Here is a 26065-nt window from a genome sequence, read left to right on the forward strand (position 1 = left end):
TTAACAACGGTGGCAAGAAAGGTAATAAAATGGGGCAAAATTCACTTAATGGACATTTTGCTTAGCAATAGAAATTTGGGGCCCAATTGTCCTAAATCTAGGACTACTACCTGTATCTGGAAAACCAAGTTGTAATATTTGCTGTTCCTGCTAAATCTGGCTACTTGGAACGCTGTTTATTGATTTTTCACTAGGGAGCCAGGCCAGAAAAGGGAGTTTATTAGCTAATCAAGTTCAGAGGGTCGCATAAACCCAGCTGCCTCTGCTTCGAGCCAACCTCAGTCGGGAACTTTCTGAAGCCAGCCGGCTTTTAGGACGGCTTGAAGATTTCAGCCCTCGGGAAGGAGCTGCGATCCTGCTGCCTTCTCGCCCTTTACACACGAGGAGGTCCGCTGAGACTGCCGATCCTAAGACTCAGGATTAGCGAGGGCGGGGAAGGGCCGAAGGCTCCAGGGCCATCCGGCATCGGCCCCTCTCCTCCTTCTGCGCTCTCTCAAGGAGGCCTCGCCGCTTTCCTCACTCTCCGCGGCGCTTCCCCTTCACACGTGCGCGCGGTCCGCCTCCCCTTCGCTCGCCCGAAGAGGGGCGAAAGCCGCGCCAGCAATTACACCGCGCTTCCTCCTCCTGCCCCGCCGCCCCCGCCTGGCTTCCCGGGGCTCTCGCAACTGCCAGACGGGTGCGCGTCACTCCGGCTCGGAACCAGCGTGCTGGGGATGCGGGTGTGCGCCGCGCCGCAAGGGACAAAGCGAGAAGGCGGCGGCGGCGGTGGTCAAAGGCTGGGGACTAGCGGGAGGCGCTCCCGCCCCGCGCAACTTTCTTCGTCTGTCGAGAAGTTCCCCGCCTGGAGCAGCGCCTGACTTCGGCCAGCCGGGAAGTCACGCTGCGCCGGAGAGGAAACCGGGCGGCTGCAACTGGGGCGCCGCTGGAGCCGCCTGCCCACCCCGGAGCGAGGGACCAGCCAGCGCCGGGCTTGTTCGAAAGCGGCCTCGCCGGACGGCGCACGGTGGAGGAGCTGCGCCCGCACCGCGCTTCGCCGAGCAGGTAACCGGAGGGAGCCGGGCTGGAGAGGGCGAGGAAGGAAGGGGCTTCTCACCGGCCACGGGGCTCCCCTCGCTCCATCGACAAGGAAAAGGGGAGTCCGCGCAGCTGCCTGACTTGGGCCGGTGGCGTCTTGGCTACTTCGGGGTGCCGGAGCGCAACTGCTGCCGCGCGGCGTGGAGGAGGCCGTGGGAACCGGTCACTTGGCTTCCCTTCCCAACTTTGAGCCCGTGGGAAAAAGCGCGGGGTTCTCTTGCAAGTTGCTGCCCGTTGTGGCTCTGCGTGGGGCCTCTTTGCTCCGAAGGGACGGCAGGTGCGTCGTCGACCACGGCTGGGTCCCTCCCGGAAGGCCAGTTAGTCCTTCGGCCGCTTTGCTTGGCTTCTGCCGCCAGTGGAGACCCTCCGGAGGGCCCCAGCCGTGAACCTGACGGGCTCCTCCGCCGGGGGCCTTTCGGTTTTATTTCTGAGCTGCGGAGAGTCGCTCAGCAGCTTCTTTGGCAAGCAAAAGACCCGGCGCTTTGTTTAGAATTGTGGCGTTGTTGAATGGTTAGAATTATGCTGTTGTGCATGGGGAGTATTATGTGTACAGTGCAGGTAATCCTCGACTTACAACCGTTCATTTACTGACTCCAAGTTGCACTGAAGAATGTCACTTATGACCATTTTTCATGCTTACCAGGACTGCAGCATCCCCAAGGTCACATGATCAAAATTTGGATGCTGAACAAATGGTTCTTTTGTGGCCTCTGACAAACGAAGTCCATGGGAACGCCAGATTCACTTAACAACCATGTTACTAACAACAACTGCAGTGATTCACTTAACAACTATGGCAAGAAAAGTCGTAAAATGGGGCAAAATTCACTTAACAAATGTCTCACTTAGTAACATAAATGTTGGGCTCAGTTGTGGTCTTAAGTCGAGGACCACCTGTATTATGAGGGTGATGATGTGGGGGAAAGTCTGTCCTCAACATGGCACCACTGACCTCCAAGGAAGGGTCTGTCTACCATCCAGAACACTGTTTCTCAACCTCAGGAACATGCCGGCTGGGAAATTCTGGGAGTTGACGTTCACAAATCTTCCAAGTTACCAAGTTTGGAAGCCCGCTGGTCTAGTGCATTATTATCTAACTTGGCCTTTATGGATACTTTTTGATCTATGCCATCCCCCAACCCCCTGTCCTCATGATCAGCAACTACAAACAATTATCTTGCACACGGTGCATAATTTCTGGCACTTTCTATTACAAGGAAGCCTTGTAACTTCTGTTCAATTAGCTTTTAAATACTAATTAAAATGGTTTTAATTTGTGAATATCATACAGTAAGCAGGATCAGCATGAGTTAGAATTTGGGTAGGGGCCACTTGGGAATTTTGGGCCCATGGGCTAGACTGGGAATGTGGAAAAGCGTGGCAAACCACTTCACTCCTGTCACTAAGAAAAAGATATCACGAGTTGAACTCAATTTAGGGAAATCTTTATTATTTAATCTATGCCAATGTTAGACAGTTTTTTTAAAAATATTTTGGTTGTTTATCATTGCCAGCAATAAAATATTATTGCTTTTGCTTATGTAAAGGTTCAGAATCATTTTAGGACATGAGTTTGTTCTAGTAGAGACTTGAAAACCAGAATGCAAATATTTTAATCACACAAAATATTTGCATGTTTAGGCAGAGTACTTCCTGTTGTGTTCAGTGGGACTTACTCTCATGTAAATGCTGAGAACTTGCAGCCTAAGTAAAGGCAATGTGCTTAAGAAGACACTTTGTTCCTGGGAATCTGATTATTGGAAATAGCTAGGATCTCTGTAGGTAATCTTTTGCCACGTTACCAAAAGCAATTATTTTCAGATACCCTCTTTTTCGAAGCAGGCATGCATTTAATTAAAAATAGTTTTTTTTCTAACTTTCTGTTTGATTATAAAAAGAATGTCTTATCCATCTAGAAAAATGATCATAGAGAAAACAAAATTCATGTCCAATAAATCTTGGTTATTTAATTCATTCTTTTTTTTATTGAACATTTTTTTTTTAAAAAAAACTTACATTCTTTAATGTACAAGCCACAATTGGTTGAGTTTCCATAACATTCTGAGCCAAAACCACACATTATGCTCTCCTTTTGCAAGTTGCTTTGAAGGAGGGGTTGCTGCTCGGCCAAGAAAAGGTTTGCCTGTTGTGTCTCTGCATGTTGCTTCTGTGCGCCAAAGGGACAATTATGATTTAGAAGATCAAATGAATTCAGATCATACACACCTCTAATGCACTAATCACACAGTCATGTTTGCCTTAGTTTTTTAAAAAGATGATTGGCTTTGAGTATGGACAACACAATAATCTAAATCATATTTCATAAATCATAAGTTCACACAAGATACTTAACTCTTAAGTTTAGATTAACAAAACACAATGGCATAATATATTATGTCCAACAAAATAAACAAGAAAATGGATTAATGGGATTAGCTGGTTTACATAATATTCCCAGATGGCTTTCCATAAACTGAACCACAAACTATCAAGCCATATTTTACTCTCATGGAATGGGTTGTGAAATCCCTAGCAGGGTGTCACAAAGAGGGGAACATTACTTTGAGTTAATTCAGAGCAAGCAACATAAGAGAATAACGGACTTGGAAGGGACCTTGGAGGTCTTCTAATCCAACTGCCTGCTCAAGCAGGAGACCCTAGACCATTCTTGCCAATGGAACTCAACAAACACTTGTGTGTGTGTGTGTGGGGCGGGGTTGTATCCTATACTGAAGCATTCATGAAACCACCCAAACTGTGGTTGTGCCACGTAGAAAATGACATTGGCTCCTCCTCCTTGTTGAAAGGAAACTTGAAGTTCTTCTAGTCCCTGCTCAAGCAGGAGATCTTGTACCATTGAAGACAAGTGGCTGTCCAGTCTTTTCTGTAAAAAACCTCCAGTGATGGAGCATCCACAATTTCTGAAGGCAAGCTGTTCAACTGGTTAATTGTTCTCACTTCGTCCTAGATTGCTTCTCTCCTTGGTTAGTTTCCACCCATTGCTTCTCACCCTGCCTTCCGGTGCTTTGAAAAATAGATTGACCCCATCTTCTTTGTGGGGCATATCTTTGGATATTGGTGCATAGGATTCGATTCTTGGCAAGATTGAAAGCCAATATTAGAGCTGCTTTAGTCCAGTGGTTAAGACATCAGGCCAGCAAGCAGGAGATGGTGAGTTCTAGTACTGCCTTGGAGATGAAGGGTGACCTTGGGCCAGTCACTCTTTCTCAGCCCAACCCACCTCCCAGGGTTGTTGTTGTGGGGAAAATAAGGGGAGGAAAGTGTGTTGGATAAGTTCACTGCCTTAGGCTATTAGTAAAAATAATAAAGGGAATACAAATAAATAAAATAGCTGTTTTCCAGGGCACTGCTCTGGAGAATTCAAGCAAGGGTTAAATACAGCCAAACTGTCCAGAATTGAAACTTTAAGCCACACCTCTGGTGCTGACTATCTTCAGTTTTTTTCAATTCAGCTAGCCCAGTGGATGTGCTTCTCTTCAATTCTACAGATTGTTTGGACTCTCCTAGAGTTAAAAGTAGAGGAAAAAATTCCTTAATTGTGTCAGTTCTGGGCAGATTGGCTGTATTTAACCCTTGCTTGAACTCTTCTTCGCAGTGCTCTGAAAGCGACCCTTCAGGTAAGACAATGGTCATTTACAAAGTATGTGTCACCCTGTTCTTTCTGAGTTAGCCTCATCCGCTGATTGGTAATCAAGACTTAACTGTATCTAAGTTCTTTTTTTATTAACCTTTATATATAATCCAAAAGGATTTCTAATCTTCCTTTCATGGGTACCATTCAATATTCATATCTAATTATTACTTATCATAACACTACACATTGTATACATTATTATCATTATCAATTATTTATTTAACTATATCTATTGTCACTAAATTTCACTAAGTTTAACAAGTTTTAAATTATACTCTTCCATCTATCAACCTGTATCCTTCCAGTAGCAAAACAGTTTCATATCTTCTGCCATTTGTGGTATCAGTCCTCTAATCATCTCCTTAATCAACTTTGTATGGATTCCTCTTAGCATCTCCTTGCTTATAAAATCTTGGTTGTTTGTTTGTTGAACTTGGTTGTTTTCTTGAAGACGTTTCATTACCTATCTAGGTAACATCATCAGTACTAGTTTGTTACCTAGTTTGGATAATAAAACGTCTTCAATAAAACGATCTAACTCAGAGACCACCAAGAGCCCCTCATTTCAACCCCGAGGAACAAGTATTCTCTTTTATTGGTAATTTACTCCCTAAGAGTCTCTTCTGTTTATTAGAAGAGTTGCTGGGTTGTTCATCTTCCTTGTCCCCTGATGTGGGAGAGAGATGTGCTGAGTTTACTCAAGTGTGCCAGTTGGTTTAAGTCATCTCAGTAATTAAGACAGCTGAAAGACAAAGGTTGCATCTGAAGATCGTCCTATACCCCCACCCCCCCACCCCGCTCTCTGACACACACTTGGGAGTTAACAGAAACAGAAGAAGCCACAGGGAAATTGTAGGAAATATTTCTGAAATTCTTCTGTTCTTGGAAAGAAATTTTGAAATCCTTCTATTTGGCATCACATTTTGACAGTCCTTCATTCCTGAAATTGAATGAAGAAGCAGGTGACCTTCAGCCTGTCACCCTCAGCCCAGCCTACCTCACAGCATTGTTGTGGGGAAAATAGGAGGAGGAATGTGTGCTGGATATGTTATATCTAGCACACTCTCTACCTTTGATGAGGAGATTATTTGTGAAAATTATAAAGGCATGATACAAATAAATAAAACAAACCTGTCCATTTTTACTTAATTTGGTTATATCAGTGTTTTTTTAAGCTTGGCAACTTGAAGATGTGTGGATTCCCACCCACAGAATTCCTCAGCCTGCATGAATTCTGGAAGTTGAAGTCCACAAATCTTCAAGTTGCCAAGTTTGAAAATGGCTGGGTTATATTCTCCCTTCCTCCCTCCCTCCCTTCCTCCCTCCCTATCTGCATCTCCTGCCTGATGATGATAGAAGATATAGATCTATTTGGAGGTTAACACACCATGTGGAATTGGATAATTCCATCCTTCCTTAGCTGCTGCTTCTCAGAAATAATGCTTCTTGGGAAAAACGGGTTTTTCCTGTAAAATAAATTTTACCTTGTGTCAGGTAGTGAGAATTTAATAGCTGCCAGCTGATGTAAGGTTGTAAGTTGTAAACTATAAGATGATGCAATGAGGATGTTTCAGCAATATAGGTATCACCTCTTTAAGACTCTGGTAGGGTCCACACAAGTCATTTACCTTTTTAAGAGTTATCTATATATAGGCAGCCATTAGAGGGCGTTTCTCGTCGTGTATCTCATTTTCTCTCCTTGTGTCTGTAGCTCCATGTATATGTTTGTATATATTTGAATATAAACCACTATTAATTGTCTAAAGGCTCTATGTGCTGTCTGCTGTGTTTTGCTCCTGGGTTTATTTCATAATAATAGTCTCGCTGCCAAAACTCTTGACACCTTGTCATGACGAAGGAAACAGAAGACTTTGCATGCTGATGGGGTAATGGATAATCTATCCACTTCCATCTTGGACTATCAAGATGGAAGTTCCAAATTCCATTATCATCATAAGTCAAGGACTACCTGTCTACACACTTTTCTCCAGTGCGCTGCTTGGAGAGCCCAAGCGTGGGGTAACACGCTTGGACTGAGTAATATTTTTCTTGACCATGCCTCCCTTTGCCTCCCTATGATCAGTTTAAAAACTCAGTCTGCCGGTGAGGATTGTTTTGGGAGTTCTCCAGTCCAGGGACAGATAGACTGGGGTTCCCAAATTTAATTTGACCACTTGTGACTCCTAGAGAAGATTTCTGGATACTTCAACGTTAAATTCCAATTGCTGAGAGGCTTCTGGGCTGGTGTCCTTCTCCCGCTGGTCGCAAGCGGTGAGGGAACTGTGAGTCGCTTATCTAGCTGCTGCTAGCAGGTGAGGGGGGAGGAGCGGGATTCGCCTGCCTCTGTATCTCCCCTGATCGCTGTTTATCCGGCTTTGCGAGCGTGATTTCGCTAGCCTTGGCAGTGCTCTTAGTTTGCCCGGCAACAGCGGCAGCCATTATTGGTCTTTCGCGCGCTTTTTCCTGTCTGACAGCAAAATTGGTGGGTGGTGGCTGCACGCGCAGCGGCCACCATTTTATTCATTCCAATGGGTGCCACTGCCGTGTGCGGAAGCATTAGAGCCCGGGGAGAAGAAGACCTTGGAATCGGAGCCAGGGAGAGAGCAAGAGTACCTCTCAGCTGCAGAACACTGCCAGGAGGCACGGGGACTAGTCCGGGGCGCTGGCTAGCCTTGTTCCTCTCCAGTTGAGTCTCGGGGCCCTGAGGGTGGTCCGGGGAAGGAATCCATCCAGCAGATGGCCCTTTTCCCCCACCTAATTATCTGCGGACGTGCTTGAGCCGGCCGGCTGGCCAGCATCAGTGCCCTTCTACTGTGCAGATGGTCAACCCAGACCCTAATTACCATCCATGGCCTAGGGCAGCATGGCTGACGACTCTATGGAGGCACAGGAGGAGCAGGCAGGGCCCTCCAGTAAACCCAGTAGGATGGATCCTTTACCTAAAGGGGGTAAAGGGAGCAGGGGCACCAATAGTAAGTCCTCCCAGGGACACTCAGCATCCTCTGAGAGGGCCAGAGAGGGTTCCCGGCCTCATAAACACGTGGAGGCTAAGGCCCCACCCCAGAGGGCCCGTTCTCCTTCTGATCAGGGAACAGCTTCCCCCAGGGGCCCATCCATCAGGAGCGGAGACTCCCCTTCCATCAGGGGCAGTGGGTCCCATTCCATTGAGGAGGATGAGTCCAGGGAGCCTTCCCCGGAGGCCTCCTGGGGCTATCCAGACTCACCCAGTTCTTCTATTAGAGAAGAGATGGGGCCCTTCCAGGGCATCCTGTCCACAGAAGAGGGACCAAGCTCGGGCAGAAGAAAACATTCTCTGCATTCCAGTAGGCAGTGACTGAGGGAGAACAAAGGACCCGCGTTGTCAGCGGAGATGAGATTATATCTCTAGCCATCTCTCAGGGCATTGCGGAGGGCATTAAGCAAAGGGACTCCAACAAATCAGGTTCGACTTAAGTCCAAGCACTCTGCCACGGCCTCTTCTTCTAAGGCCTCGGCCTCACCTCCCACTTCTATAACCTCTGACGCCTCCGACTTGGAGGAGGAAGGGGCTGAAGGATTCGAGTTATTGGAGAAGATCTTCCTCCGGACAAGCCGGCCTTCACTGGCCTATTTAAGCCTCCTTGTTTAAATCTATACTTCACAAGGCCAAAACAGCTACTGAACTTGGTTCTACCCCCAAACTTGATTCTGCACCTACTTCTTCCTCCAAGGACCATAAGCAGGGGTTATCCAAGGAAACGGCTCCCACTCAGGAGTTTATCCCAGTGCCAGATCTCTTTATGAACATCGTCCAGCGTCAATGGGTGCAGCCCGGCACCTTGACCAATCCCAGTGGAGGGGAGGATGGACGATATATTAAAATTACCTGAGGTGGATGCCCCAGTAGTGTACTTGACCTCAAATTCGAACTTACCTGCTGACCTTCTAGAAGGTCTTAAAGCTGAAGATAAGAGATCGGAGAAGGTGTGCCATAAAACACACATGGCAGCCGCCTGGGCCATTAGGGCGTCCACTTCGGCATCATTCTTTACCAGAGCATCTCTGCTTTGGCTGAGGCAGCTCAGATCCAAACCACCATCCAGAGAGTCTAGGTGGCTTCACGACCTTAGCAAAATCATCACGGCCATAGAATATTCAGCTGATGCCTTGTTCAATGCCACAAAGTTTGCCTCCAGGACCCTGGTGTCCAATATTACTTCTCGCCGCCTCCTGTGGCTATGCCACTGGCAGGCCGAGATGAAAGCCAAGTGGAAGCTAGCTTCCGCCCCATTCAAAGGGTGACTGTTATTCGGAGAGGCCTTAGATAAGTTTGTCATTGAGACCAAAGATAAATGCAAGATCCTTCCGGCCACACTGAAGAGAAACGAACGTAAGGGCTCCGGTTCCTTCCATAAACAATCCTTTAGAAACCAGGACACTAACCAAGTGTCCTCGTCGATCCCTTATCAGAGATCCTTCAACCAAGGGGGTGATAGGACCCAGAACAGGGCCTCCTTTGGGTCGCGTAACAGGCAACAGCAGTCTTCCATTCAGAAGCCATTTTGTGGGGGCAACAACAACAGCAGTAACCCCCATCAGTTCCGCAGGCGAAAGTGACCATTACAGGGTTCCTCCCATAGGGGGTCGGCTCCAATTATACGCCGGCAGGTGGGAGGAGATCACATCGGACACATGGGTCCTAAATACCATCAGGAGGGGCCTAGTCCTAGAATTTCTAACATTCCCCCAGAGGAAGTTCATTCGTTGTCCTACCCCCAGAAACCCGGTAAAGAGGGAACCTATGCAGGTGGAGATACTCCATCTTCTCCAGATAGAGGCCATAGAACCCGTCCTGAGGGACCAGGAAAGACAGGGCTTCTATTCCATCCTGTTCCTGGTCCCAAAGAATTCGGGGGGGTGGGGAGGGTGGAGGGCCATCTTGGACCTGAAAAGCTTGAATCAGCATCTGGCTTACAAAAGGTTCAAGATGCAATCCCTCCACTCCATCCTGGATTGCATGAGGAAGGGGGATCTATTGACCTTCATAGATCTGAAAGAGGCCTACCTGCATATCCCCATCCATGCTGCCCACAGGAGGTTCCTGAGGTTCTGTTCCAAGGCCAGTACAAGGCTCTCCCCTTTGGCCTCTCGTCAGCACCCAGAACCTTTACGAAGATCCTGGCGGTGGTGGCGGCCCATCTCCGGAACCATCCCATTCGTCTGGAATGCTATCTAGATGACATAATCATACATTCTATTACCCCAGAGCAGGCTTGGTGGGACGTCCTACTGACAGTTCAGACATTACAGCAGCATGGCTTCTCGGTCAATCTGGAGAAGAGCCAGCTCCGACCGACCACACGCATCCATCACCTGGGCGCCATCATCGATTCGACCTCCTGCCAGGTATTCCTGTCTCCAGATCGACTGGCCAATCTGAGGACCAGGGGTGAACCAATGCCGTCAGTCCAGGTCGGTGCCGATCATCAAACTATACCAACTATTGGAAATCATGATTTCATGCCTGAAGGTAGTTCCCTGGGCTCGTCTCCATGCCAGGGAACTGCAATGGTTTCTTCTTCCAATGCAACGATCGAAAACCAGCAACTCTCCCAGACGAGTGCGTCTCCCACAGAAGGTAATTCGATCTCTGGCCTGGTGGAGGACCAAGGCGATCGTAAGAGGGTGTCTGTTCAAAGAACTAAAGAGGGTGATAGTGACCACAGACGCCAGCCTTCTGGGGTGGGGTGCCCACTGCCAAGGTCAACTCACCCAGGGCCAGTGGTCTCAGAGGGAGGCTGCCCACAGCATAAATTGGCTAGAACTGAGGGCAGCCCGACTCACTCTGCGATGCTTCGCATCCCTAATAAGGGAAAGACATGTACTTTTATTGACAGACAATGTGGCAACGAAAGTCCACATAAACAGGCAGAGCGGTACCCATTCCAGGGAACTCATGGTCGAGACAGAGGCTCTGGGCAGGTGGGCGGAGCGACATCTGGCTTCTCTCAGAGCCGATCACATCTCCGGCACCAGCAATTGAGAGGCAGACTGGCTGAGCCGACAGCGCATCCATCACTTGGAGTGGCGTCTACACCCGGACCTGTTTTGACAGATCGTGAGGAAATTCGGCAAACTGCAAGTAGACCTATTTGCCACACACTCCAACGCACAACTGCCACGATTCTTCACCCATTATCATTCCCCATTGGCTGAGGGCACGAATGCGCTGAGGTGCACGTGGCCCCGAGAACTTTTATACGCTTTTCCTCCTCTACCTCTCATTCTGCAGGTGGTGGCCAAACCTCTGGCGGAAAGAGCAGAAGTTCTCCTGGTGGCACCATTCTGACCCAGGAGGTCCTGGTACGCAGACCTTGTCAGTCTCTCCATTCAGAAACCGTGGAGGATTCTGCAGGACCAAATCTCCTTCAGCCAGGGAGCTGTCAGTCACCCGGATCCCCAGTGGCTACAATTAGCCATCTGGCACTTGAGGGGGACCTCCTGAGGAAACAGAACATCTCTGACAAGGTCATAGAAACCATACAAGCGTCCAGGAGGCCTTCCACCACCATAATATGCAATGCGACCTGGGCTGCCTTTTCTTCCTGGTGCAGTGATAGAGACATTGTTGACTTTTCTGCTTCAGTCCCTCAGACTCTGGACTTCCTACAGGAGGGTCTGGACAAGGGCATGGCGCCCAGTACTCTCAGGCGTCAGGTTGCAGCCTTATCCACCATCCTGACAAGAGGTTCATCTCGATCTCTGAGCCAACATCCTCAAATTAAAAGTTTTCTGAAGGGCGCGACGAACATCAGCCCACCGACGGTCCATTGTTACCCGTCCTGGGACCTTTCATTCGTCTTGTGGGCCTTGACGGGTCCCCTGTTCGAACCCCTTCGTATGACAAGCCTGCACCATCTGATCATCAAGACTGCCTTTCTGGTGGCTATCACATTTGCCCGCAGAGTGTCCGAACTGGCAACCCTCTCCGTCAGGGAGGACCTGTGCGTGGTTCACACTGACAGGGTTATATTGAGACTTGATCCTTCATTTATCCCTAAAGTAAATTCTCATTTCCATAGAGCTTAAGAAATAATTTTGCCTACCTTTTGTCCTAGTCCATCTCACCCTAGGGAGTGTGACTGGCACAAGTTGGACGTGAGGCGTGCAGTACGTGTTTACGTAAAGAGAACTAAGTAATTCCGACGTTCCGAAGCCTTCTTCGTATCATTTCTTCCTGGGTCGCTGGGCCGCAAGGTCTCCTCTCATACTGTAGGTCGTTGGCTGCACGCCTGTATCAAACTGGCATATGAACATCAAGGCAGGACTGCTCCGAACAAGATCACCGCACACTCTACCAGGAGTGCGGCAGCTTCAGCAGCCTGGGCGATCCAGGCATCTATTCTGGACATTTGCAGGGTGGCCATGTGGGCTTCCCCCACTGCCTTTATAAAGAACTACAAAATAGACACCTTTGCCTCAGCCGAAGCTACCTTCGGAAGAAGAATTCTGCAGAGGGTCACTGAGACTCAGGAGGCTTCGGTCTCTGCCCACCCTGGGACACAATAGCTTGGGCATGTCCCACGCTTGGACTCTAAGTAGCACACTGGAGAAAGACCATTGGCTTATCTGAATGGTCGTTCTCTGGGCGCTGCGAGGAGAGTCCAAACCCACCCAGGGGGTTTCAACCAAATATATGACTGTTATTGACTGTGAACTCTTATCATACGATTGTCTCTTCATTTTTAAACTGATCATAGGGAGGCAAAGGAGGTGTGGTCAAGAAAAAATATTACTCAGTCCAAGGAGAGAGCATGCTTGGACTCTCCTCGCAGTGCCCAGAGAACGACCGTTCAGGTAAGCCAACGGTCTTTTTGCATCACTTTTGCATCAGATGGGGTAATACTACAGTAACTAGGGGCCTGTTGTGATATTGGCTAGGTGTTAGGCCTATGCAAAATCCAATTAGAATTAACCATTTTGAATTTGAGATTGCTTCCGAATTTCAATTTCGAAAATCAGCTTAATTCAATTCAGCTTTTGAATTGTAAACTTCAATTGATTTGATTCCCATTTCTGATTTGACAAAAAGAAATAAACCACAGTATTCCTGTGCAATGTTCTCTCTAATTTTTTTTTAGTGTGAGCAGAAAGGTATAGTGTTTGAGCAGCACATTTTCATGCCTGAGCACCTGAATTTTTTTCACAGATGTCACCTAAGACAACAGCGAAATCAGTATTATTTGAAACTCAAAGTTATGTTTATTCAAGATACCCGCTTAATTAAAGTGTTATATAATATCAGCATCACTTAACAACGCTCCTGCTTAGTAACCAAAATGTTGGCTCAGAAAGTCTGGCATTTGAAGCATGCAAATCTTAAAGCTGTTGTTACAAGATCCTTGAACCCCTAACCCTTTAGAAAAAAAAAACCCAGGGCTCTTCAAACCTGACAGCTTTAGGCAGTAGATATTCCAGTGGTGGCAGGGGCTTTGGGGGTTTATTTTAGCTGCAGCGCCGGGCGCAAGCGGCTAGGATTGGCCACCCACAAAGGACCTCCCTGGGCTTGCTTTGCTGAACACGGGGGCGACTGACGCTAGTTTGAGCAGCCGCACAAACTACCGTCAGTCGCTCTGTGCTCATCAAAACAAGTCTGGGGAGGTCCTTTGCGGGCGGCCAGTTCTAGCTGCCTGCAAAGGACTTCCCCACGTTTGCTTTGCTGAACACGAGGCAACTGATGGTAATGAGCGGCGCAGACGGCGCCTAGGAGGTCCTAGGAGATCAGCTGTGTTGTGTAAGCTCTTGCCGCCATCCCCGCACCCGTGCTAACCCTAGGTTTTGTGAGGCCCCTGCACGGCAGTTAGAAACTGCTGCGCGGGGTTTTCTTGCCACATGCACGGCTGCGCAGCCGCGCACCTTAGAGGGGACAGTGTTCCTGTGCCTGAACCATACAAGAGATAGCTGGGTACCTGATTGGGCACCTGGAACCAACTAACTATTCAATATGGAAAACTGATACAGTTCAGAGTTTGGATCTTACTATCTTTAAATCTTTTTATGTACCCCTAGCGAGCGTGATAAAAATAGAGTCAAAATCATTTAGAAAATGCTTGGGTGGAGATGTTTACCTTATTGTTTGTTAAAAAAAAACACCTTAGAAAAATGCTGACATGATCTCATCACACATCAGGCCCCAAACCAAGAATGATGTGGTGAATCTTCAAGCTTTTATTGTTTTCACACCTATAGACCAGATCTTGCAGACCAAGAATTCTAATCTGCATCTACAATATACTTTGTGGACTATTAAAGAGAAATTATCTTCACCCTCTTTCTCTCACATATAATCTCTGGGCTGAGTTGTCCTCTTACTCCTCTGAACTAAATTCATTTCATCCTAGGGATCTACTCCCTCACTAGATTCCATCCCACTATATTCTCTTCTTGTAATTATGTTAATGTTGTCATCCCTATTTTTCAGTTAAGGACATTAGCATGGTTGGCCTAAGAGAACCTTCCCATCTGAGGTCCTCTAGATCAGGGGTGTCAAACTTGATTTCATTGTGGGCCACATCAGGGTTGTGTTTCACCTCTTGGGGTCGGGTGGGCATGGCCAGGGTGGGAGTGGTTAGCTTGGCATCACTTGTGTGGTGGCATCTCTGGTGGCCCGAGCGCTCTGCCAGCGAAAACGGGCTCCTGAGCTCCGTTTTCAGCTGCCACGGCCTCCCAAAACTCTCTTCACACAGCCCTGCCGAGCTCAGTTTTCACTGGCAAAAGCACCATGGACTGGTCCTTGGCTGTTTCCAGGCAGCCCCGCGGGCCAGATCTAGGTATCATGCGAGCTGGATTTGGCCCCCGGACTTTGAGTTTGACACCACTGCTCTAGATAGAACTTGGAGCTCCCAGAATCAGAATAAAGAGTTGGAAGGGACCTTGGAGTCTTGTAGTCCAACCCTTGCTCAAGCACAAGGCCCTAGTCCAGAGAACTGGTAGTCCAGTCTCTTCTTAAAAGCCTCCAGTGTTGTAGCACCTACAACATCTGGAGGCAAGTCATTCACTGGTTAATTGTTCTCATTATTGGGAAATTTCTCCTTAGCTCTAAGTTGCTTTTCTCATTGATTAGATTCCATCCATTGTTTCTTGTCCTGACTTCAGGTGCTTTAAAGCACCTCTGCTTTGTGGCAGCCCCTGAAATATTGGAACCCTGCTATCATGTCACCCCTAGACCTTCTTTTCACTAGACATACCCAATTTCTGCAACCCTTGTTCATATATGTTAGCCGCCATCGCCCTCAAAATAATTAACCTTTGTTGCACTTCTCTCTTTCGAGAATCTCAACATCTTTTTTATATTGTGCCAACCAAAACTGCATACAATATTATAAGTGTACTCTTACCAAGGTTTTATAAAGCAGTACTAATACTTCATGTAACATGATTCTACCCCTCTTAATGCGACCTCAGATTACATTGGCTTTTTTGGCTGCCACTGGACACTGTTGGCTCATAGTTAAGTGATTTTCCATAAGATCCCTCCTATAGTTACGGCTGTTAAACCAGGTTTCACCTAATCTGTATTTATATTCCTCAGCCAGAGAGTTGCGTTGTTCTTAACACCCATCTGCTTTGAAGAGCCCTCATCCAAAGTCAACTCAGTTGTTGGACCGAAAGCTTTTGGTGGCTTAACTGCTTTCTGTTCAATAGGAATCCAGCTTCCCCTTCAGCACTGCCCTATTGTCTTCTTCAGAGGTCCACCCTGTATTTCATTCATCTCTGTATGGAAGGGCATCAGACTGAAACATTCTAGCCAACAAGTTGAGTAAGGCAACAACAATGACAACCACAGCATCACAATGAGGTGTTGTAAATATGAACCTCTGGAATGGACTTTTTTGATCCTAAAGAGTAATGTTATTGGCTAGGAATGGTTATGGTTAGAAGAGGCTGAAAGAAAGGAGGGATAATAAGTGGGTAATGATGGATAGACTGCAGATGACTCTGTTCATTTATTTTTTTGTCTAGTTTTGTCATGAATCTGGAGGTTCTTTCAGGAGATCACAGAAATGTCACGGTGAGCTAAAATAAGTGGTTAAATAAAGTGGGATTGAAATGTAGCTTTGTGCCATGGAGAGGCTGGGAAAGTCAAAACTATTTGTATTTAATCTTAAATTTGGTTTAGAACACTATTTTTTTCATAATAGATAGCCAGGTTGTTTTGACTAGAACTGAATTTAGCAATGTCAAGGTCTGGATTTTCAGAATAGACAACTATTGTTTATGTATGGTATCTGTAACTTCTGCTTTACCCAAGAATTGAGATTTTATACATAACATTCTTCCTTCGTTTTGTTCATCAAAAGCCCCCAGATCTTTTTCAGGGAGGTGGAACTGAAAAATTATGACATAGGATCTCAGTCCAAGACCCATGTCTTACTGGCTACAGGTACTCCTAGACTTACAACAGTTCATTTAATGACTGTTCAAAGTTACAATGGCACTGAAAAATGTGACTTATGACTGTTTTTCACAGTCACAACTTTTGCAGCATCCCCATGATCATGTGATCAAAATTCACACTCTTGGCAAGTGGTTCATCTTTATGACGGCCGTAGTGCCCCGGGGTCATGTGATCCATTTTTGTGACCTTCTGACAAGCAAAGTCAATGGGGAAGCCAGATTCAATTAACAGTTGTGTTACTGTGTAACTTAACAACTACAGTGATACATTTAACAACTGCAGCAAGAAAGGTAATAAAATGGGCAAAACTTAAAACATAACTTAACAACATGTCTCACTTAGCAACATAAATGTTGGGCTCAATTGTGGTTATAATCTGAGGACTTCCTGTATATTACAACAACTACTTCAGTGCAGTCAGCTGTACTATTATGATTTTTAGAAAAGATAACTTCACTGACCTGGATCTGAATTTGGCACATATCACTCAACTACACAAAAGCTTTGCTTGCAAAAAAACAGAGAGTTGCATCAGAGAGCAAGAATGCAGACATTAAAATAATACAATAATCATATTCCTGTCCTTAAGGAATTTGCTTTGATGTACACCAGCCACTCAAGTATGCTAAGATGGTTTCAAAAGAGAAGACATTTTCTTCTGGGTCTGGGTTCAAGAACAAAAGAAAATGTAGAGACATTGGCATCTGCTGTCTCCTTTAAGAACCTTAATCGTTTTTAGCTTGATTGTTGTGCTTGAATTATTTGACATCAGGAGCGTCTTGGAGAAAGATTGTGGTCACCATCCTAACCTTCTTGGACTCTCTTGCAGGGACATTCAGCCCCAACATATAAGTATTCCTCGATTGATGATGACAATCAAACTCAAAATTTCCATGGCTAAGTTAGACAGTTGTTAAGTGAATTTTGCCCCATTTTACAGTCTGTCTTGCCAGAGTTTTTAAGTGAATTACTGCAGTTGTTAAGTTAGTAACATGGTTGTTAAGTGGATCTGGTTTCCGTTGACTTTGCTTGTCAGAAGGTTGCAAAAGAGGATCGCATAATCCTGGGACATCATAAATGTGAGCCAGTTTTCAAGCATACACATTTTGATCACGTGACCATGGCAACAGCCGTAAGTGTGAAAAATGGTCATAAGTCACTTTTTTGAGTGCTGTTGTAACTTTGAATTATCTCTGAACAAACTGTTGTAAATTGAGGACTACCTTTATTTAAATAATTTGGGGTTGGGCACATATGAAGAATCCTGAATGCAAGGCGTAGGGGTTTCTACTCCCAAATGGATACTACAGGCAGTTCTCAATTTACGACCACAGTTGGGGCCAGAATTTTTGCTGCAAAGCAAGGTGGCTGTTAAGGGAGACATGCCCAATTTTATTACTTTTTTTTTTTTTTTGCTATGATCATTTACAGAATCACTGTAGTTGCTAAATGAATCATGCAGTTCTTAAATGAATCCAGATTCCTCTTTTGTTGGGAGCCACCTGGGAAGGGTGTAAAAGGTGATCACATGACCGCAGGATGACGCATAAATCCATGCTTATTTCCGAGCTCCTGAATTTTGATCACGGGACCATGGAGATGCTACAAGGGTTGCAAGTGCTAAGACTGGTCATGAGTCACTTTTTTCAGTGCTGTTGTAGCTTCATATGGTCCCTAACTGAAGGGTTGGAGGTCGAGGACTATCTGCATGGGAGCCTTGTTGCATCACAAAATGGTGACCATGATGGTCATGGCCAAACACTACTTTACCAATGTTCTCTTTTTATTTCAGATCCTACCCATCACCTATGAACTCAGTGGGACTATATGTCAGGCCTGCAAGCCTTCTTTCCTTTTTGGACTTTAGGCCTGCCACACTTTTTATTTTTCTATTATTTCTATTGTGGGAAAATGGGAGGGGGATTATACCGAGTTGGGTGATATGTAGCCATAACAAAATTCTTTCTAGGAAGCCAAGGTCATCCTTTGTCTCTACACCTGGCCGGAACTGGATAGGTGGAAGCTGCCAGTGTGGCAGTGGAAAATGGGACCATGTGATGAACTTGTGGATGTGGGGGCAAGATCTTGAATTTTCAACTGGGTGGAAAAACTTCAGATTCGGGTTTTTCCAGATGTGCCAATATGGCTCTCTTAATAAATTGGAACTTTGAGGAATCTTTTGCCTCGGACTCTGATTTACTTTTGGATGCTATTTGGAACCTTGACACTGTAGGCATCGCCGTTAATCAAGGACAGGTACCTTTGGGGAATCCTTTTATAAAGAGTTGGGGAAAAAGGACTATAACATTGATCCAGTGCATTTTGTCTCTGACTTGAAGTGTCTTTGGAAATATTTTTTATACTGGAGGGATATCTATTTTAACCTATAATGCTGTTTGGGTGGGTTTCCCATCTCAACACAGAGCACCATCCATTCTCAGCAATTGCACTCAGGGGGTTCAACAGAAAATCTGTTTTGTGTTGGTTGGACTTCTCTTTGGACATTAATGTGAAGTTGGATCCCAATCTTGTCAACTTTAAGATGTCTAGAATTCTGGGAATTGAAGTTCAGACTTCTTTTTTTAAAAAAAAATATACTTTTTTATTTTTCATTTTCATAACATATAATCACATGTATACTATTACATAGCCAATATCCTATTGTATTAAGTAGTAATTACATCAGTTCCTCTTGCCATCAACATCCAGAAAAATAAAAACCCATTATTAGCTCTTCTGCTCTCCATACACCTCTTTCTTCTGCCTCTCTCCTACCTCCTTTCTTCCCTCCATCATCCTTTTCTACTCTACTTCCCCTTCCTTTCTCCTTCTCCTCTCTCTTCATTCCACTCCTCCTTATCCTCCTCATCTTCCCCCGTTACCCTCTCTCCTATCCCTCTCTTCCTATTTTTCTTCTCTCCTCTGTTTCCCACTCTTCCTCTCATTCACTTGGTGTATTTCAGCTTCTGAACAAACTCCATTCTATGTTGGTGGTATTTATGCTTCCATATCAATATACTTAACATATCTTAGTTTTAAAGAAAAAATAAGAGAAGACAGTATACATGTACAATCATATTACTTTAAAAACTAACACCCCTCGTCAAGCCTAATATACATCCCTCCCTCCCACCCTCCCCCCAACCCCCCCAGCCTTCCCTCCCCCGACTTCCCAGAACCCATACACGGTATAAATCTTTAACAAAAACCATCTAAAATATATTTGAAAAAAGAATAGAAAATTGATAACATCTTTAAATTGAAGTTAGCTCCTCCTTAGTAGGCTAACTTTAAACAATTTATATCATTCCTGATCTTAATCATAAGCTATCTGGAATTTCTTAGTCCCATATTTAATTTGAATATAATCGATCCATTTTTTCCAGTCTCGTTTATATCTCTCGTTTGAGTAGTCCTTAAGATATGCAGATATTTTAGCCATCTCGGCTAAATTTGTGACTTTCAATGTCCATTCTTGAATTGTAGGTAAATCTTCCTTCTTCCAGTATTGCGCCACCAACAATCTAGCTGCAGTTATTAAGTGCAAAATCAAATTAATCTCTACAGCTGTACAATCAGTAATTACACCTAACAAAAATAACTGAGGGGTAAACTTTATCCTTTTTTTAAGAACATTTTGCATAATCCACCATATTTTTATCCAAAATGCCTTAACCTTTTTGCAAGTCCACCATATATGAAAATATGTAGCGTCGAGAGAATCACATCTCCAGCATTTGGGTTGTAAGTTCGGATACATAGAAGCCAACTTTTTAGCATCTAAATGCCATCTATAAAACATCTTATAAACATTTTCTCTCAAGTTTTGGGCTTGTGTAAATTTTACATTTCTTACCCAAATCCTTTCCCATGTATCCAACATTATTGGTTCTTCAATATTTTGAGCCCACTTTATCATACAGTCTTTAACTAATTCTATTTCGGAGTCCATCTGTATTAATACATTGTATAGTCTCTTTATATGCATTAAGCTTTGATCTCTTATTTGTTTAAATAAATTATCCTCGACTTGCATAAAACCAATTTTTTGATCTGTTTTCCACCTGGCCTGTAGCTGTCCATACTGGAACCATGTTTGAATTACCTTTTCCTCTTTTAATTCATCCAAGGATTTTAGTTGTAATACACCCCTTTCTAGGGTAAGAAGCTGTAAGTAATTATATCCTGTTTTTGTACTATGTTCATATTTTCTATTGCATGTCTAGGAATTGCCCACATGGGTATCTTATCATTTAATTTGTATTGATATTTTTTCCAGACCCGCAGTAAAGCATTCCTTAAAATATGACTTTTAAAATTCTTGTCCACTTTTTTATATAGCAGGTAAGCATGCCAGCCATATACCAGATCATACCCCTCGATATTAAGTATTCTATCATTTGTTAAATTAATCCAATCACTAATTACAGATAAAGCTACCGCATCATAGTATAGTTTTAAATTGGGTAATTTCAAACTTCCCCTCTCACGCGCATCTTGCATTATTTTTAGTTTTACTCTTGGCTTCTTCCCTGCCCATACAAATTTATTAATACCCTTCTGCCATTCTAACAGGTTCACATCTTTTTTAAGTATAGGTAGCATTTGGAAAAGAAATAAAAATTTAGGTAAAATATTCATTTTCACTGCTGCTATTCTTCCCAGCAAAGATAACTGTAACTTGTCCCATTTTTTTCATCTCTGTCTGTATATTATGCCAAAGTGGTTCATAATTATACTTATATAACTTCCCATTTGAGGTTGAAATATGAACTCCTAAATATTTGACCTTTTTAACTATTCCACATCCTATCATTCCTTCTAGTTCTTCCTTTTGTTTAGTATTCATATTTGTAGCTAATATTTTTGTTTTCCCTAGATTTATTTTAAATCCTGACACTTTACCATATTGATTAATCATATTCATTAAGATCTTACTAGATTCCTGTGGTTGGGTTAACATTATAACCAGATCATCCGCAAAAGCACGTACTCTATTCTTGCTGCCTAATCTTAATTCCTTTTAGGCCCTCCAAGCCCTGTATTTTATTCAACAATATTTCCTGTTGATAGACTTCTTTCCCTCTGTAGTGCAATTTGGCTATGTTACGAAATTTTTGTTTTTTCCTAATCTGATATGCTAACCATCTACCAGATTTATTTGCATTGCAGAAAGTGTTATGTTTTGCATATAACAGACTAGTGGCTACCTGGTCTAAGATCAGCATATTAAATTGGTCTTTTAATAAGGTAATTGCTTCGTTAATTTTTATATCTCCTGGTTTTAAAGTTAACTCTTGCTCTTCCTAATTTCATCTTCCAGGTTTGTTCGCTTTTCCCCTTGTTTACGTCTATGTAATCTATTTAGATTTATCAAAGCTCCTCTTTACTTGCATCCCACACAATTTCCACAGATGTACCCTTATTCATATTAAAAACAAGGTATTCTGTTAACAATTTTTTACATTCATTAGTATATTTCTCATATCTAAATAAATTTTCATTCAATCTCCAAGACCTTCTTGCTTGCATCACCCCTCCCAACTCCATCCAAACTGGATTATGATCTGATAAAACTCTGGCACATATCTTTGTCGTCTTCACCCTAGAAAGCAAATCATTGGTAGTTAGTATGAAATCAATTCTGGAAAAGGATTGATGTCTATCAGAAAAGAAGGTAAAATCGTATTCTTCTGCATTTCTTTCTCGCCAAATATCTCTCAGTTCGAAATCATCCGTCATATCGAAAAAGGATTTCGGTAGTATCAGCACTTCTTCATTGGATAATCAGGAAAGAAATCCACAAGACTCCATTGATAGAAATCAAGTGTACTTTTACTAATTATAAATGAACAGAAGCGTAGCAAAGCAAAGTCTGATTATTTAGGAGCGAAAGCAAATGATATATAGAATAACCCATTCCCCACCCCTTGGCATCCCATGCACAGTCCATTCATAATTCTCCCAAGTGTCAGGTGTGAGATAACTTCGAAAGGCATCACCAAGATGGAATGTCGGTGCCATTGGCCTTGGCGGGAAACCTCCTCCGCATGCGCAGTAAGACGGGCAGTAGAAACTCCAGAATCTTCCTCCAGCACAATTAGCAGTCCCCTCCCAAATACCATGCCCTCCCTCCCCGTTTCAATGGCAGCCGAAGCAGCAGCAAAGCAGAGGCTGACAGGTAGTTTCGCTCACATTTGATTATTTGGCCGAGAAGCCTTCTTATCTTTCTTAGTGTCCATAACACTGTTCCAGTCACCCAATAGTATGCAGGACTTATAATCCCACTGTACTAATTTGGCATGAAGCTTTCTATAAAATCCATCTTCTTGTTGATTGGGAGCATATATTCCCAGTAGCAATGTCCTTTTCCCTTCTAATACCAAGTCTATTGCTATATATCTTCCGTGGGGATCTGCTTTGATTAATTCAGCTTTCATATCCTTCCTTAAGTATATAACTATACCATTTTTCTTCTCTGAAGCAGAAGCTATAAAATGTTGTCCAAATCTTGTATTAATCAGATATTTTTGATCAGTTGATCTAATGTGAGTTTCTTGCAAACAAATTATATCATTTCTGAACTGTTTAAGATAGTGATTTATTTTCTTTCTTTTCTGTGGAGAGTTTAATCCATTGACGTTCCATGTTAGGAACTTAGTTGTCATCTTTGGCTCCCTGAAGCTTTTTTAGAGCCATCTGAACATCCTGGAATTTAACCTTTGGTCTGGCTCCTCCCACTGCTTCTAAGCTGGTACCTGTAGCATCTTGACCGGTTACAGGTGTTTGTTGTGATTGTTGCTTTTTTAATTGTTGGTCCATTCGTCTGGTGATCACACGGGTTTGTCTTTGTTCCTTGGCTCCTTGTGCTTCTGAGAGAGAAAGATGATCCATCCTTGTTGATAATTGTGTCATTTTTTGTCTATCTTGTCCTTCTTGTTTTCTTTCTCTAGGTCCAGGTGGGGCGGGGTGTCCGGCCTTCAAGATATTATGGTAAAAATCTCGGGCCTTCCATACTGAATTAAGACGGTATCTTTGTCCCTGAAAAATGAGTGCTAGTCCAACTGGTGCATCCCATCTGAACTGTAGCTGATGCTTTTTAAGCTCTTTGACTAAAAAGGCGTAGTCTTTCCTAGATCTTAGCATTTGAGGTGGTATCTCTTTCAAAACAGTCACTTCCTGACCCCCAATTTGAAGCTTGGTTTTATAGGACTCTTGCAATATCATATTCCTCATATCTCTTGTTATAGAGATATGTCCCTTGAAAGTTGCTTCTGTCTCGCCAGCCAGGAGTTAACACGATAGACCTTATCAATTTGGCAATCAAAATCCCCCCCTGGCCTTCCCATCAGACTATCGAAAGCTTCTGAGAGAACCTGTTTCAGATTTTCCAGGTTATTTTCACGCAAACCTCTTATTCTTAGTGCAAGTTTCATTTGTCTATACTGTAACATAATTTCTTTTTCAGCATCTCCGACTTTTTGTTGAACCACATCTATTTTGGATACCAAATAAATGTTAGAGTCATTAAGATCTTCTAATCTGCTTTCAATTCTGGACACATAATCTGAAAACGAATTAAGAACCCCCAACATATCATCCCTGATCTTCTGAACCCGGGTCTCAAGTTTATCAGACAGTTCTTTATGAGCAACGGATATCTCCTCCTTAATTTTTGTTTCCATCGTAACTACATGGTTTTTAAAGGCTTCAGCCAGTTCCTTCTGAAAAGTTTCTTTAGTTAACAGCTCCCCTGTGTGGGGAGGAAGAAATGACTGTAGTTTCGTGCCGGGGGCTGGCGAACTGCCTGCACTTTTTGAAACGGGGGGGGGGGGAACCTTTTGGATAGGGTTTTGCTATAAGCCATTCCAATTAATAAGTCTATGCTGGTTGATTGTGCAGCAATTGCTGTTTAATTTAGTAATAAATCACTCCTTTTCTTTGAAGTTTTAAACTCCATAGAAATTCAAAGCCTGATCAGTGTTACGAAGCTGCTCGGCACCATTTTGAATATCTCTTTAGTAAGTAAGATATAAGAAGGAATTCTTGTAAAAATGAAGCTAAGGATTAATACAAACAATTAAAAGTTCACGTGTATAGGGTCTGCTCGTCTTGAATTCAATAAATCAAATTTTTGTTCTGAGGGTGGGTGGCTTGCTTTGTGCTGCTAATAAACAGCAGGAATTCCTGGCACGGAAACAATTCTGCTCTCGGGTGCCCTTCCTCCCCTCCCAGAGTCGGTCTGAGAAGGTTAGTTGGTGCGTTGCCCAGCACAATTATCTCACCTTATCTTCTTAGCCCGAAGAAAAGGTAAACAAGCTGTCAGATGGCTGATGGATTGCTGTTCAGACAGTTTAACACAACCAGGATTCCGGAGCTGTTAACGACCAGCTCCCACCGGCAAGCCTCTCCCCCACCGGAAGCGAAGTTCAGACTTCTTAAAGTAGCCAAGGTTGAGAAACACTGTGTTAGATGCTGTTTCCTTGCTTGGCAATGCACCCGTCTCCTCCTAACTTTCTTTTCCTAGTAGATTTTTGGGGGAAATGCCAGATAAAGCAGGAAATCTCTTGGATACCCACTGAGGAATTTGGGGCATGTTGATGGCCGCTGGCACCAGGCTGCCTCCTGTGCAATCTCCCCCCCCCCCCGGATCACATGTGTGAATTCCCCCAAGTGCCTTGCTTGTTTGATCTTGCAGAATGGCTTGTTTTGTTTGGGTTTCTGGATGGTTTTGCTGTGTGTTGTTGTGAAAACAGTGGAGGAAAGCTACCTGTGTGAGATTAGGATTCAATGAGAAAGGAAAACAGATTACTGGTTGGTTGGTTTTTAGTTGTTAGACCAATTGGTGTCCTAAATGGAGACAAAATGGAAGAGAGGCTGAAGAATGAAGGTTAGTCTCTAAGATCCAGATTGGAAAAAAACTCGCATGTACAATTGGAAAACAAGGCTTCTTGTATCTATGGGATAAAATGTTGTCATTACTATTTTAAAGTTAAGGACACTAGCAGGGATGGCCTAAGAGAATCTTCCCATCTGTGGTCCTCTAGATAGAACTTGGAATAGACGCTCACAGAATCAGAATAATAAGAGTTGGAAGGGACCTTGGAGGCCTTCTAGTCCAACCCCTTGCTCAAGGAGGAAACCCTACACTCATGATAAAAAACCTATGGCCCGCATGGCACAGGTGGCACACAGAGCCCTCTCTGCAAGCACGCAAGCCGTTGCAGCAGCTCAGCTCCACCGCACATGCGCATGTGCATGCACCTCCCACTGGCCAGCTGGTTTTGGGGTCTCTGCCATGCATGCGTGAGGGGCCATATGTGGAGGTTGTGTGCATATGTGCAGGAGGACAAGGCATGCGCAAGGGGTTATGTGTGCATGCGTGGGGGCAGGGGAAGCAAGGGGATAGTGTGTACATGCATGGGGTTGTGTGCACATATGGGGTTGTGCACGCATGCGCTGGGGTCCTGAGCACCTACAACTCCTAGAGGCAGGTCGTTCCAATGGTTAATTGTTCTCCCTCTTGGGAAAACACATCTCAAAAATACTATATTTCAAGGGAATTCTATATTAATTAATTAAATTAATGCTATGTTTCACCAACATGGGGACAATTTTGTTTCTGAAAATTACTTTTTGGTTTTAATTTCCTTCAAGGAGCTTTTCACCCCAACATTTGGAAAAATGTAAAAGAGAAATCCATCCTACAACTAGGGAGGAATTTCCTGACAGTGAGAACCAACAGTGGAATGGCTTCCCTTCAGAAGTTGCAGGCGCTCCATCACTGAAGGTTGTCAAAAATTGATAGGACAACCACTTATCTTAAATTGTATAAGGTCTCCTGCTTGAGCAGAAGGTTGGATTGGAAGACTTCCAAGATCCCTTCCATCTCTGTTATT

The 26065-nt window shown here is 44.1% G+C and overlaps 1 protein-coding gene across 3 annotated transcripts in view; it reads left to right on the forward strand.

Annotated features, from left to right (window-relative positions):
• The first annotated feature begins 235 nt into the window (after positions 1-235).
• Positions 236-26065, forward strand: part of ARHGEF9 (Cdc42 guanine nucleotide exchange factor 9) — a 384837-nt gene continuing 359007 nt past the window's right edge. For 2 of the 3 annotated variants that reach the window (XM_032228177.1, XM_032228179.1), the window contains exon 1: positions 236-1041. The gene's annotated coding sequence lies outside the window, so the exon portion shown is untranslated. The remainder of the gene's footprint in view (positions 1042-26065) is intronic. The other variant, XM_032228180.1, reaches the window with a different exon arrangement.

The sequence above is a fragment of the Thamnophis elegans genome, chromosome 12, assembly GCF_009769535.1.
Source record: "Thamnophis elegans isolate rThaEle1 chromosome 12, rThaEle1.pri, whole genome shotgun sequence".
Lineage (NCBI taxonomy): Eukaryota > Metazoa > Chordata > Lepidosauria > Squamata > Colubridae > Thamnophis > Thamnophis elegans.